Here is a 14,164-nt window from a genome sequence, read left to right as displayed (position 1 = left end):
CCCTTACTGTGAGGGGGCTTTTAGGTTGGGGACACTATTACTATGTGGAGGCACAAAGGGGACTGGCTGGGATTGGGCAGGACTAGCGGCTTAGCTACCATGGAAGCAGGAGAAGCCGCTGCTACGGGGCCCGAACTCAGGATGGGGCCCAGGAGGAGGACAAATGGATTTATTTTTAGGGCCCATGGAGCGGTGAGTATGGTGCTTCTAGTCCTATCACTGGTGTTACTCACCACTCCCTGGTCTTCTTCTCCGGGTGCACTGCACTAAGTCCTGGCAGCTTCTGGACGGGACGTAGCGTGCGATGTCAAGTCACAGTGTAGTGCGTGCCTGGATGCAGTGCTGCACAAAAAGCAGAGGCGCCTGTGGGAGGAGAAGAGTTTTTGGGGGTTTATTTGGTCTGGTCTGAGGTCTGCTTCCAAGGGGGGAAGCCCCTTTCAAAAATTTGCCATAGGGCCCAGTCAGTTCTAGTTACGCCATTGTGTTTTAAAAACTTGCCACTGCGAGCTACCATATGCGCCACTGATGTTGTGGGTTTTTCAAAAGTTGGAAGGTATGGAGATAGACAGACAGATAGATTAGCCCTGGCACCATATCTGACCAAGAGCAACATTTGCATGGAGTTTGTTTGTTTTCCCCGTGGGTTTCCTCCGGGTTCTCCGGTTTCTTCTCACACTACAAAGACATACTGATAGGGAACTTAGACTGTGAGCTCCACAGTAGAGAGAAAGTGATGATAATGTATGTAAGGCCTCATGCACACGACCGTTTTTTTTTTGCGGTCCGCAAAAACATGTTCCGTAGTTCCGTGATCCGTGTCCGTTTTTTCTTCCGTGGGTCTTTCTTGATTTTTGGAGGATCCACGGACATGAAGGAAAAAGTCGTTTTGGTGTCCGCCTGGCCGTGCGGAGCCAAACGGATCCGTCCTGACTTACAATGCAAGTGCAGTGGAATATGTCAGCGCTATATAACGGTATGTTCACACGGTGGGGTACATTTATCAAACTGGTGTAAAGGAAAACTGGCTTAGTTGCCCATAGCAACCAATCAGATTACAGCTTTCATTTTCCAGAAGAGCGCTAAAAAATGAAAGGAGGAATCTGATTGGTTGCTATGGGCAACTAAGCCAGTTTCCCTTTACACCAGTTATGATAAATCTCCCTCAGTGTCTTTTGCCGTGGATCTTTGGAGCGGTCACCCACTCTGAAGTTTTACCTGCGGCCGCGTCTATTCATTTCATTGGGCAGCAGCACTAAGGTTCGCAGACGTTTGTCGTGTGAATTCTTGTTGCAGAAAAATTGTGCAACTTTTTTTGTAATGATAGTCAACGGTATCGCCATGTGACATGCTGCAACTGCGACGCAACAGTCGGTAAAAAATCTGATATTTGGTGACTGTTGCGTCGCAGTCAGAGCATGTCGCATTGCGACGCCAGTGACTATCATTACAAAAAATTTTGTGCGACTTTTCTGCAAAATATTTCACTGTGTAGCCGAGTCCTAAATTTTATCCTTGTGTTGCAAATGCAGCACAGACGATTTTTAATACATATGTGTGAATGAGCCCATAGATAGAGATAAAGAGGTAAACTTACAAAGCCTCATTCACACGTCAGTGCTCCACGTACATGTGCTGTACGTGTTCTCCACGGACAGCACACGTCCCCGTTCATTTTAATGTGTGTATTCACACATTAGTTTTTTACCACGGTTCGTGGGTCGGTTTTTTTAGCACGGATGCATGCTCTATTTTGTCACGCCTATTATAGTCTATGGGTCCGTGGAAAACCACGGATGCAACACGGTTGCGATCCGTGTTTCACGGATCATTAGGAAGAGATGCTTTGAAAATTATTTTTCTGCTCTACACACGGATAGCAAAAAATGGACACACGGATCCATCACGGACATCTTCACGGAGGCATCACCTTTTCACGGATTTAGGGCTCATGCACACAACCGTATGTATTTTGCTGTCTGCAAAACACAGATCCGCAGAAAATATGGATGACGTCCGTGTGCATTTTGCGGAACGGAACAGCTGTCCCCTAATAGAACGGTCCTATCCTTGTCCGTAATGCGGACAATAATAGGACATGTTCTATCTTTTTGCGGAACGGACATACGGAAACGGAATGCACACAGAGTCATTTCTGGGGGGGTTTTGCGGCCTCATTGAAGTGAATGGTTCCGCAAAATAAACAGAACGGAAACAAAATAAGTCTGTGCAAATGAGGCTTAAGCCACATATAAAGCCAGCAGCATTGCCCCCAGAGCCAGGACTGGACAGAAGTACAGTCTCCGCGTCCTCTTCCCTGACCACTTGCTTGTATGTGTATTCATATTCAGTGAAGCCTGAGAGAGAGAGAGAGGAGGGGGGGGGGGGGGGGGGAGGCTGGCATGTAAACTACAACACCCAGTGTGCACAGGGAGAAATCTGAGAGGCTGGGAGGGGATTGTGTAAATGAACTCTGCCTGGGAGGGGCTGCAAATTCTTGTAGGGAACATGGGGGATGGGACTGCAGTGTATTGTTAAGTCTGAATAGGAGCTGCCTCACTTCTCCCCATGCTCAAGAAATCCTGCACACTTGGAGGGATACACTACTGCCTCATGCACACTTAGCAGAGCTGGATATATTGTCTCACAAACCGTCTTTATTTTTCATCTTCAAGATTCTTTTTTGTTTTGATCACTGGAAGGAAAACTTTATCTTTTTTTATTTCCACCTTTAAAACTTTCTCTTCTCCCTGGATCTCCTCGAGGTGCTTCACACAGCCCACATTTTTGTCTTAAGGGCACCAGATGGTTTAAATTAAACTCTCTCCCCTTTTTTATTCTTCCAATACTTCCAAGACTTTTTGAATTTATTTTTTCCTCTTCAAGAAGTTTTGTTACTTCAAGAAAAATCCACCCTCTCCCGATATTTATCTCCTTTTCCTGAGAGCAACTAAAGGGTTAAGACTTTTTGGAAGTTGGGCGAAAAACAAAACCTTGTTTTTATATAAGTTTTAATTTATTTATTTTTTATATATATATATTTTTTTTGTAACCGTTGAAATCTTCAGGAAGATAAAAGGAGAAGACTTCAGTGCCAAGAATCAAGCATTCCAAGTGGGTAAATATTTCCCTTTATACTTACACGCCAGTGTTTGCTGCTAGTATTAGGTTTGTTGATTTCAGGATGTTTGTATTTTATTAAGGTTTTTTATGCTAAACTAGGTTTAGGTGATTGTATTAAAACTGCATTTTGCTTTATTTTATTCTGTTCATTGGCTTTGATGATGATGATGATGAAGTAAGTCAGGGGGATCCATTCAGCACATATGTTTTCTATCACAGTTTCCTGCTCAGTTCCTATGTTTTCATACTTGTACAATAGGTGACTTCAATGTCTGCCTCTCTAGTCATTCAACTTTCCAGCCAGGAGTTTTCATTTTCTTTTAAATGAGAACTACAATAGCATTTTTTTATTTTCATTTATAATTATTATCAGTTTCATTATCCGTATTGTATTGCACATCTATTTTTGCTTTATTAGATCTACATTTTTTACGTAATAGTCTGAGAGTCTACACTACATGGTCTAATTACCTCTCTGTCCAGTTTTCCAAAAAGTTTTCTGAAACATGTCAGCACGCTTTCCTTACTGGGGGGCATTCTGGTTATTGTAGTTCCACAGTAGCTAGCTCATGGTGAATTGCCTGCAAGGACATTAGTAGTCTCATGTGTGATGGGGCTGTTCGTGAGAATCAAAGAATGTTATATCTCCCCTTTGCTCGTAGAGAGTCTCTACACCAGACACAAAAAGTGTTTGAGAGAGAAGTACGGAAAGTGTTTGTAATAGAATGTTCCATGACTCCATTATAAACCCAGCCTGTAGATGAACTACTTTGCTGGGTCAGGCTCAGTAACTTGTTCTCCTCAATATAAAAACTTTATCTATCTAAAGTCTCCTCTTCGCACCTTTTTATCTCTTTTAAGCTCTCAGATTTTTTTTGTGTTTGTGCAGGTGCAAACCTCAGATGACAAATATTGAAGGCAGAGAACTAAGGTGCTGCCTTACGTTCGGGTTTTTTTTATGCAGTTTTTGAAGCCAAAATGGTATTAAGGACAGATATGACAAAAAAAAAAACTACTCATGGGTTTGGCTTAAAAAAAATAACCTGGACAACGTGGCTATTCCAAAAGCCATGCACCTTAGACGATCAGTAGACTACTAGCTGTTATAGGACTGCAAGACCATCCAGAAGAGCATGGAACCATCTTTGGTCTAGTGGTTGCTAGCTTCTTTGGATGTTTTTGTGATGCCGTTATGTCATTCCTAGTACTAAACCCTTTCTTTATACAGTCTTTTATGTTCCTGAGGATTTTAACCCAAGATGTTGCACTTCTAAGCTGTGAAGGTGGATACCTTACAAAGGCACCAAAAATAGTAATGTTGCTGGTAGATGTCCCAGAAATTGGCAAAATATGTGCCAGTTTTCCAGAGTATACATTTTATAGTGTGTGACACATTGACATGTGTGATCCAGCATCTTAAAACAAGATGAGTTAGTGTGGCAAAAATGTTCTCTTCACCCCGTGCACTGACGTGGTTTGGAAATTTTGGAGGTGACGATTCGTTTCCGGCAAGTCCTCGTCTCCAGGTCTTGCTCATTCAGTCCTCAGTCCATTGTTTCCATCCGTGTGTTACAAATGTGTCTGATTTGCAGTAAATAATTAGATTAAATGCTGGCGTTCCACATACGTCGATAATTTGTCTTGCTTATCTCAACCTGTTGGCTGAAGAGATGGTGCCTGTGAAACCTTTACAGTTCTGTGCCCCAGGGTGACTTTACAGTGACGTCTCAGTACCTGGAGCCTAATTAGAAAACTGTATTGCGTACGTTGGCTTCATGCAGTAATTTACTGTCATGGCAGATTATATGTTTCATTGTATGTGTTGCTGGAGAACATATGGGGATTTGAGCATTCAAAGTTTGGCACTTTCTGCGATTGTCCATATGCAAACAAATGGGTTTGGTTGTTCCCATGTATGTAATTGGTTTAGTCAAGTCATGGTGTCCCAGCCTGGTACATATTTAAATCTGTGTGGATAAAGTCCCAAAAATGTGTCAGTCAATCCTGACAATATCATTAGGATCTATTGAAAATTGAATGACTACTGGGACAGGTAGATGGTTTTCTGCTGTCAGATGACCATGCATCTTGCAAGTCTTTAACCTATTCCATTCTTGATCTCTCAATGACTTCAGTTCCAACAGCAGATTTTTATCCTTTCCATCCTATCAAAATAACAAGCACGTTGGCCAAGTCTAATCTGCATGTTGATGGGCAGTCAGGGGTGATGACTGTTAGACATTCATCAAGTCAACCTTCAGTCTTGCTCACGGCAACAGATATCCCTTCCTTGTTGTTTGTTTCTCCTGTTAACTTGCTCCAGAGAATATCATGGCTACATTGTAGTTTCCTGCAACTTGCCCAAAGCCTTTTGTCATGGCTACTTTGAGTGGCGCACAATGGGATACCATAACACAACTGCTTCAGGCAGTAAGTCCGCACAGTCACCCATCATACGAAAGTTGTCCTTCAAAAAGGATCACCAAATGTCAACATCAAGGCGATTAGAGGTTTCTATATATAATTTTTGTGATGGGACATTCGGTAATGGTCTGATGTCCACCAAAATCTAAAAACATTGGCCTATAACATATAGGAAACAGCTGGATTGTATGCAATTAGGGATGTGCATATTTAGAGTACGTGTTAATTTGGAACTTAAGACCTGGTTGTATATGGAAGGGTTGTTTGTTTTTCAGGTCTAACTGGCTGTTTTGCAGGGTTTCCCTGTTCCAAATAGGCGACAATAACCATCTGCTTTCATGACCAGCCTTTGAAGTAGCCCTGCTGGACAGAAACATAAGGTTAGGTGTGAAGAGGCTGTAGGCCACATGATCTAACCATGAAATTGTTTTCCCAGGTGGTTTGGAAACCCATGGAAATATTAGATTTCCAGATGGACTGTCCCTAAAACTGACCTACAGAGGACATGTAGCTACCAATCTGAGCTTGGTAAATGAGTTTCGGGGGTGGGGAGAGAATACATATGTTCCTAAATACTTTAGATGAGACTTCCTTTTGGGTGGTTTCACACACACATAAAAAAAAAATGTTTTGATGCAGTTTCTTGAGCCAACACCAGACGTGGATCCATCAGAAAGGAGAAGTAGAACGCCTTCCTTTATGTTTCCCGTTTCTTTCACATTCACTTCTGGATTTGGCTTAAAAGACTACATGAAAAACTGTCAAAAACTGCAGCTTTAAAAAAATAAATAAAGTGTGAGCACTATTTGAGTCTATTTCTTTTTGCACACTCTTGAACACATTGGTTAATGTTGCAGTGGTTGTGACTTCCTTCTAGATCAGATTTTGAATTTAGAGTAGGAGTCGTAAAGGGGTTGTCCACTCCTGATTAGCAGGGGTCCCACACCCTGCTCTCCCACCTATAATTTCTTCTGCAGAACTAGACGGCTCCACCCATTGTGTGGTAGACGGGGCTGGTTGCTGCCGTATTAACTTCAATGTGGGCAGCGCTGCAGTGACCAGCCTAGTCCACTACACGATTAATGGAGCTATGTAGTTCCTGCTCCAGGGCTTCAGCTGACTGGCGGGGATGTGAGGTATCGGAATCCCAGTGATAAGATTTTGATCCAGAGCTTAGGTCTTCAGTATAAAAGGCCTAGAAAAGCCCTATATATCCTTCTTATGCAATTATGAACAATCAAAGATTTCCTTTTTCTGTGCTTGGCACTGGAAATGTAATAAAACGATGGGTAATATTGATTATCCAGGAGAGTGGTCCCATTAACCCTGTACCAGCCTGTAACAAACCGTGCCTTGAAATTTTGAAAAATATAAAACCACGAGTCGCATCATCTTCCACCAAGGCCACTATACTAGTTTCTTAGAAACCTATTTGCCATTTAAAAATTAGAAAAAGTAATGTAATAAACCCTGCTGGAGCTGTAATGGTGGCCATTATAGTTGTCTCTTAGCTAAACGTATATCTGCTGAGCAGAAGGGGAAGGCTGAGGCCCTAAAGGGGTTCTCCGAGATATTTTTGTGGATGACCTGTCCTCTGGATAGGTCCTCAGTAACTGATCAGTGGGGGGTCCGAAACCAAGGATCCCCGCCAATCAGCTATTTGAGAAGGCCCCTTGTAAAGCTGAATTGTGATTCTTGACTCCTTCTTTTTTAATTTTTTTTTAATGGTCAACAAATTATTTACTTCAATCAGTGTATTGATTAGTATTGCCTGGACCTCTTTTTAATGGTTGTATCATGAATTGTGCTGTGAGGGGAGGTTCTCCTATTATGCATTTGGAGTTCTCTAGATTTCGGTATTGTTTTTAATCGATCCAATAAAATTGTATACCTTTTTATTGTTTGATGTGCTTCCCATTTTGAAATGTGCTTATTAATGTGTTTCATTTGAGAAGGCACTGGCAGTTTTGCCGCAGCCTTCTCGCAACTTTCCCTAGGTCATGTGATGTCACGCTCATTGGTCACATGGCCTAGGCACAGCTTGGCGCCATTGAAGTGAATGGGACAGGACTGAGCTGTGATACCAAGCACAGTCACCCGCTATGAAATGGGTGGCGCTGTGCTTGGGGAGTAGAGAGAAGGCTGCGGCGGCACTGCGAGTTTAGAAAGAGTTGATTTGGCATGGACATGGGTGGTATATCTATTGCAACACCTGCCAAAATAAAATGATGGCAGTCATTTCAGCTCGGCTTTTGTAGGGGGACACATGGTGGACCATTGACCATAGTGGGCTGACCATTTGGCCTTCGAAGATAGTCAAATGAAGCCAACAGAAGATGAAGTGGCATGATACCTTCATATTAGGTATTGGGTCACAGTGGTTGAACATCAACTAGTGCACACGCTGAGACAACCCTTTTACAATGTAGTAAGTTCAAATGCTTGAAGTTGTAGTTCATTATCCATGACTATATCCATGACCATGTCATTGACTGATTCCACATCTTTCAAAGAATGGCTTTAATCCTAAATTATGTCTCAAGGCCTATTTTAAAGGTAAAATGTTGACCTGTAGGGTAGCTACCTTCCAACTGGTGGCATGAGGTTCTTACACACAGTACCTACGCTTCAAATCTAAACTGCTGACATTTGCATGCCATGTGATAATTTTATTATTGTCATGGTTCATTTATTTGAGGCCGTTGACCATAAAGGGTGCAGTTTATTAAAATATAGTGTACCAATAACCGGCATTGATCTAAATGAGCTGGAGTGTATTGCCCTAGAAGTGTGACATCAAGGCACAGAGCTGTAAAGTTATGGTGGAGCCAGTTAAGAAGCTATCATCAACATATTATTACTGTTTGGCTATGCCTGTTATTCAGATGATAATGGCTAAATTGGAGGTCGTGTCTGAATTGTATTGCTTTTTCATCTGAATGCTTATGTAACGTGTAATATGTTCTCCACCAGTGGGCAGAAAAATCCTGCTCTGTAAATTGTGGTGCCCACTGGCATAACCACCAGGGTAGTAGGCATAGCAGCTGTTATGGGGCCTCAATAACGAAGTCATTTGGGCAGTTTGTGATGTATATGGGCAATGGAAGAGTGCATTACTTTTTGCACTATTTCCGTGCTGTGACATCACTGATTTCTTTACATCACCATGTGTATTATCTACTATTGTGATACCGCTATGAGCCTTATCACTGTATTATGACATCATTGAGAACATTATGCCTGTGCTGTAAAGAGCCCTTTTACACGCTCGAGAATCTTAAAGATCTGGTGGTGTAACTGTACTGCCGATTACCCGATGAACGAGTAATCTGATGATTTTTTGTGTATGCAAAAATCGCCATTTGCCGGCAGCAGATCGCGCTGTGCAAAGAACAAGTCAGTTTGGGGAAGAGCCATAGTATTAGCTCTTCCTTCCCGATAATCTGCTGCTCTGTCGTCCCATGTAAAGGGACCTTAACTTCAGGGTTTACCTTTATCTCACCATTGTGACACTACTGTGTGCATTATCCCCGTACATTAGGAAAACCATGATTAATAATTATAAGCTTCTCCTATTGTTGGTGAGGCGCCCCATTCTAAGTTTTGCTATGGGGCCCCGTAGGTCCTCGTTAAGCCCCTGGTGGTGCCCCAAGTACATGCCAGTTTTCCTGTATGCTAAATATAGACCTTTTGGTAATTGATAATCTAGTGTATACTAATAACCTGCACGTCTGGAAACATAAATTATTTTGATTGTCGCAGGCTGGTGCCATCTGGCTGCTGGATTTTTTCGTTTTGCCTTGCAGGTGTGTACGGTAATAAGAGCATATCAATGTGCATTTCATAGCTTGCTGCTTCCAGGCTTTCAGTTCTCTTTGTTCTCACCTATATGTGTTGTTAATGGACGCGTCGATGGATAACTATAAAACGAACATACAGCAAAACACTCTAAACTACTAATTATATCTATGAGGGACAAGGTTATATAAGCACAAGAGCCAGTAAGACACAGATATAGAGATGGGGCCCTTCAGTAGACGTCAAAGTTAGAGAGAGACTCTCCAAAGGTGGACAATCCACCCATCTCTGCTGACATGTCTGTTTTAGTAATTACTGGGTTATATTTTCTCATTATGCCATTCCTCTTTTAATTCCTCTGAGAAATGTATGCATAAAGTGACAACTGGGTGTTACTAGTTAGGGGTGTCTCCCTGCACAGTCTTGCATTGTTCTGTCACTGACAGATAGTGTAGGGACTTTTCCCTTTGGTAAAGGGAAAGTGGTAACACCCAGTTGTCAATTTATTCATAAATAACTGGGAGGAACACCACAATTCAAAGAAAAGTTGCTACAGAATTCATATTTCATATGCAGTACGAGTATTTACTAAAGCAGCCATGTTGAGAGTTGCTCTTTAAGAAACTGCCAATTACGGCATGGTCTACGGGTGTTGGCCGGACTGGCTTTTCTTTATTCGCTTATCATCTCTTGGCCTTTTCTACACATCCATGCTGAAAAATGAGTCTCACCAGAGACATTTTGCATACTGTTGCCCTCTGTTACATCAGTCTAAGTAAAGTATATAGCTGGCTTTCCTTCAAGGAGAGATCCGGAGCATTTCAATGGTTCCAAACCAGTTTGGGCCTATAGTTCTCACATTGTGGGCTTCTTTATTCCATGAAAGTCTGGATGTTTTCCCTAGTAATTTTCCTCAGGTAACCAGCCACTTTGACCACATTCCTTCCTGTAAGCTTTAGCTGTTGTAAATACCTATGTTGATAGAGGTAATTATTGTACCTTCAGAACAAGCATCACTATGGTTGACATGGCTACCCAATTATACCATTCTGTATGCCCCATGAGTAAAATTTCCAAAACCCACACAAAAACTTGTCATGGACTATAAATAATATTTTCATCCAGACTGATTTAAATGCTGAAGGAAAACTATTCAGCAATGTCAGATCAGCTGATAATGGATGTTTCCCAACTGGGAAATTGGTAGCTTGGTCCCCTGAGGCCTCATTCACACTTTCGTGTCCTTGATAATATGGTCGGTGGTTAATCCGTAAAGATGTCCATGAACATCCCGTGTTTGGTCTATGTCTATTTTTTGCCCCTCATGTGTCATCTGTGTTTCACAGACACTGCTAGGCTGAAAATTAGCTTCCAGAGCATCTCCTAGCAATGATCTATGAAAACCACAAACCAAACACTGATTGCATCCATGTTGTATCTGTGGTTTTCACAGACCCAAAGACTTTAATGTGTGCGACAAATTAGGACATGCTTTCATGGTGTCACCACTGACCCACGGTCCGTGGAAAACCACTGATGTGTGAGTACACACATTACAGTCAATGGTTATGTGTGCTGTCCACGGAAAACGCAGACGGCACTGACGTATGCCTGTCTGTTGGCAGCGGCAGATGCTAATGTGCACTAGTGGTAGCAAGGATGGCATGGCATTATCAGAATGTGGCACAAGGGTTAAAACCATATCGCTTGAAGTTAGTATTTACGTGCTGCTGGCAAATTTAGAGACTTTTCTTTGTATGTTTTCTGCAAATAATTTTTGGAGCAGGCATTGGAAAATATTAATTTGTCAGAATTTAATAACACATTGCTCATAACCCAGTTAGGTTTTTATATGTGACAGAGTAATATTAAATACTTAGTTCAGCCTCTGGCGTCTGATTCCAATAATGTTTGCGTTAAAGGCATATACAGTTTTCTCACAAGGATTTTTTTTTTTTCTTAGTGCAGGGTGGACTGGTACAATGTATCTCTGGGGATCTCTCATTGTTGACCTAGAACAAAACAAAATGTTAAAATAGGAAGCCCAAGTTTCTTTGTTACTAGTATTAGACGTATGGTGTATTAAAACTTGATATTTTGATGTTTTCCATAGGAAATATCAAATTTTAAGGTGTGTCTCAATGGACTACGAGGAGCTATTGTTCTCTGTTTCCATTGTCTCTGTGTAGTCCATGTGGAAAAGGTTAAAATTGGAAGTCTCTAATATGTGAATTGAACCTTCAGGTGGTGCTAGGGCTCTTCTTCAAACTTACAAATTGTAATCAAAGTGATGGTTGTCATGTCATAGTTGACCTTTGGACCTACCCTCAAAGATGATCCAGCAGGAGGTACATGTCTTAGTTAATACTGACATCTACATATAGTAGATTTCTCTAGGATGTCAGACTCCATCATATAAATCTTAATTCAACGGACCTATGTAATTTCTGGCAATTTTCATGTTTATTGTGCCTTCATATTTGTGAATTGTACCTCCTATATTTTAGTATATTGCTACTTCAGACTTGAAATGTAATAGTAATGTCAGATGATGTCTTTGTTGGCCTTAAGACCAACCCTTTGATTTAATGGTTAATATTGGCCTGTCTAGGTGAATTTTAAATCATCTTTTCTTTATCATTTAGAAGTTGGCGCTATATTTATTGGCTTTCTCTAGAGGACCAGACTCCAATCTCCATCGAGTTTTCTGGGAGGTAGACCTATCTAACCTTATCTTCTGCAATTTTAAGGTCTATGTAATAATCAGGAACATGAGGGAAAGCAGATGATCCCACTGGAATAGGCCATCACTCAGCAGTTAAGATATGTCTGAGTGGTTTATGTATCTCTTGATACTTGACGTGCCCTGTGATCAATTGAGGAAGTCTGTCGTCCTTGTTTGACATGTTTAGTTTGCAGTCTTCCTGGCTGTGCTGTTCTTTCTTTTTATGGAACATTTATGCTAAGTGAAAGCTAACTAATGGTTTGAAAGGATTGTCCAGGGTTACAATAAAAACATGGTTGCCTCCTTCCAGAAACAGCACCACATTTGATGTTTTACATGAACATGGTAAACCATTTTTAGGCCATAAGGGGAGAAAGATTTGAGCAACGCTTGACTGTGATGGTGTCCTTGGATCCATTTGTCTTGGCTTAGATTGTGTTTCTTCAGGAACATGAGGTACTCTTGGGTGACCTGCTTGGATTTACTAAGATATGATATTTTCAATTTGTATACATGTTGGCAATGTTGAAGAACATTGCTACGTGATGTCCTCCAGTCCATATAATGAAGCTCTTCATAGATTACTGGTTCCACCTATTTAGTAATATCTGTGGGTAAACAATAGCTGCTTTTTAATTGGTAGCACTTTACAAATTCCATCTGTACATTAGTTCTGTCAGATCTTTTAATATCGTTAAAATAAAATATGCCCTAAAGCCCTTTCACCTCTATTTACCACATGACCATCTGTGCAGCTGCACCACATGTCCAAATAAGATGTGAGCTGTATTGGTGATTGATGGGCGTTTCAATCTAATTGCTGTGTATGGAGATACGGTGAATTGTCCATGTCCGTGAGAAGAAGTTTAGACACCTGCAAGGTTTTTAATTGGTCTACTTCTTGATCAACATGGTAGATTATCATAGTTGGTCAGGTTTGATGTGTTAAAGGGATTATTCCATGATTTAATGTAAAAAAATAAAAATCAGACCTCATATAGTACAAACCTAGAACCAGCCTTTTACCTAACAGGGATCCAGAAATCTCCCCATTCATTGTTCCGATTGCTCTGCCTAATATATATCAAGCTGGCAGCTCAGGGCGAGTGTTCTCTCAGCTGAAGGTCAGGGAGCATGTCCTTTCTGCTGCAGATCTCTCCCAATCATAGCTCAGTAGGCAGTTAAGGATGAAGTGTTTGTATCCACCACAGCTAGGTATCCAGAAAAATAAGAAAAAGAACAAACAGCAGGTGGCCCTATACAGATACATTTTATTGAATAACTCAGTGCCTAGACTAAATGTTTAATTACATGCAATTACTAGTGTTTAGCGCGAATATTAGAATCGCGAATTTTTATCGCGAATATCGTCACTTCTAGAATTCGTGAATATTTAGAATATAGCGCTATATATACGTATTCGCGAATAGTGTTGAATATTCTAATCGCGAATTTATTGCAAATATATTACATTGCCCATTTTCGCAATCAAGTAAACAATAACTGGAGAAATCGAATTTATGGTGAATATTCGGCCAAAAATGCGCAAAATATTGCGAATTCGAATATTGCCTATGCCGCTCATCGCTAGCAATTGCAAAAGTATTCAGATCCAGGAGCTGGTTTGAAAACTGCACAATATTTATTTTTATTTTTTTTGTGGGACAACTCCTTTTTAAATTAATTTTTGGCCACACTATTACATGCACTGGTCGATCAAAGCTGGATTAATCCCAGTAGACTGGTGCCTATACTTTCTCTCTCATTTTTCCTTTTTTTTTTGCCTATAAATGTTCTCCTTGTCGAGCAACTAAAAGAAAAGTCAACTGGTTTCAGGAGTAAACTAACTGCCTCCCAAAATTCACATTATTTGGTCTACTTTATGGTTGACTATGGACTCGTAGACCTCTAGTTGTCCCCATTATAGCTCTATACAACAGAGCTGTAACATGACCATGTGCATGAGGTCCTATCTGGCCATGCTTTTTATTAGACTGTTAAATTCTAAGAATTATTCTGTTAACTTTTTTTTATTTATTTTTTATTTTATTCCCCAATGTATAATCTCACAGTAATTCATATCCGGTGAGACAATTG

The 14,164-nt window shown here is 40.9% G+C and overlaps 1 protein-coding gene across 5 annotated transcripts in view; it reads left to right on the top strand.

Annotated features, from left to right (window-relative positions):
- The first annotated feature begins 2,526 nt into the window (after positions 1-2,526).
- The window catches only part of FGFR1 (fibroblast growth factor receptor 1), a 77,864-nt gene continuing 66,226 nt past the window's right edge, over positions 2,527-14,164 (top strand). For 2 of the 5 annotated variants that reach the window (XM_040414768.1, XM_040414769.1), the window contains exon 1: positions 2,527-3,111. The gene's annotated coding sequence lies outside the window, so the exon portion shown is untranslated. Of the gene's footprint in view, positions 3,116-14,164 lie in introns of all 5 variants that reach the window. The other 3 variants (XM_040414765.1, XM_040414767.1, XM_040414770.1) reach the window with 3 other exon arrangements.

Source organism: Bufo bufo, chromosome 1 (genome assembly GCF_905171765.1).
Source record: "Bufo bufo chromosome 1, aBufBuf1.1, whole genome shotgun sequence".
Taxonomy (NCBI): domain Eukaryota; kingdom Metazoa; phylum Chordata; class Amphibia; order Anura; family Bufonidae; genus Bufo; species Bufo bufo.
The sequence above is the reverse complement of the archived record's forward strand: the minus strand, read 5'-3'. Positions and strand labels throughout refer to the sequence as shown.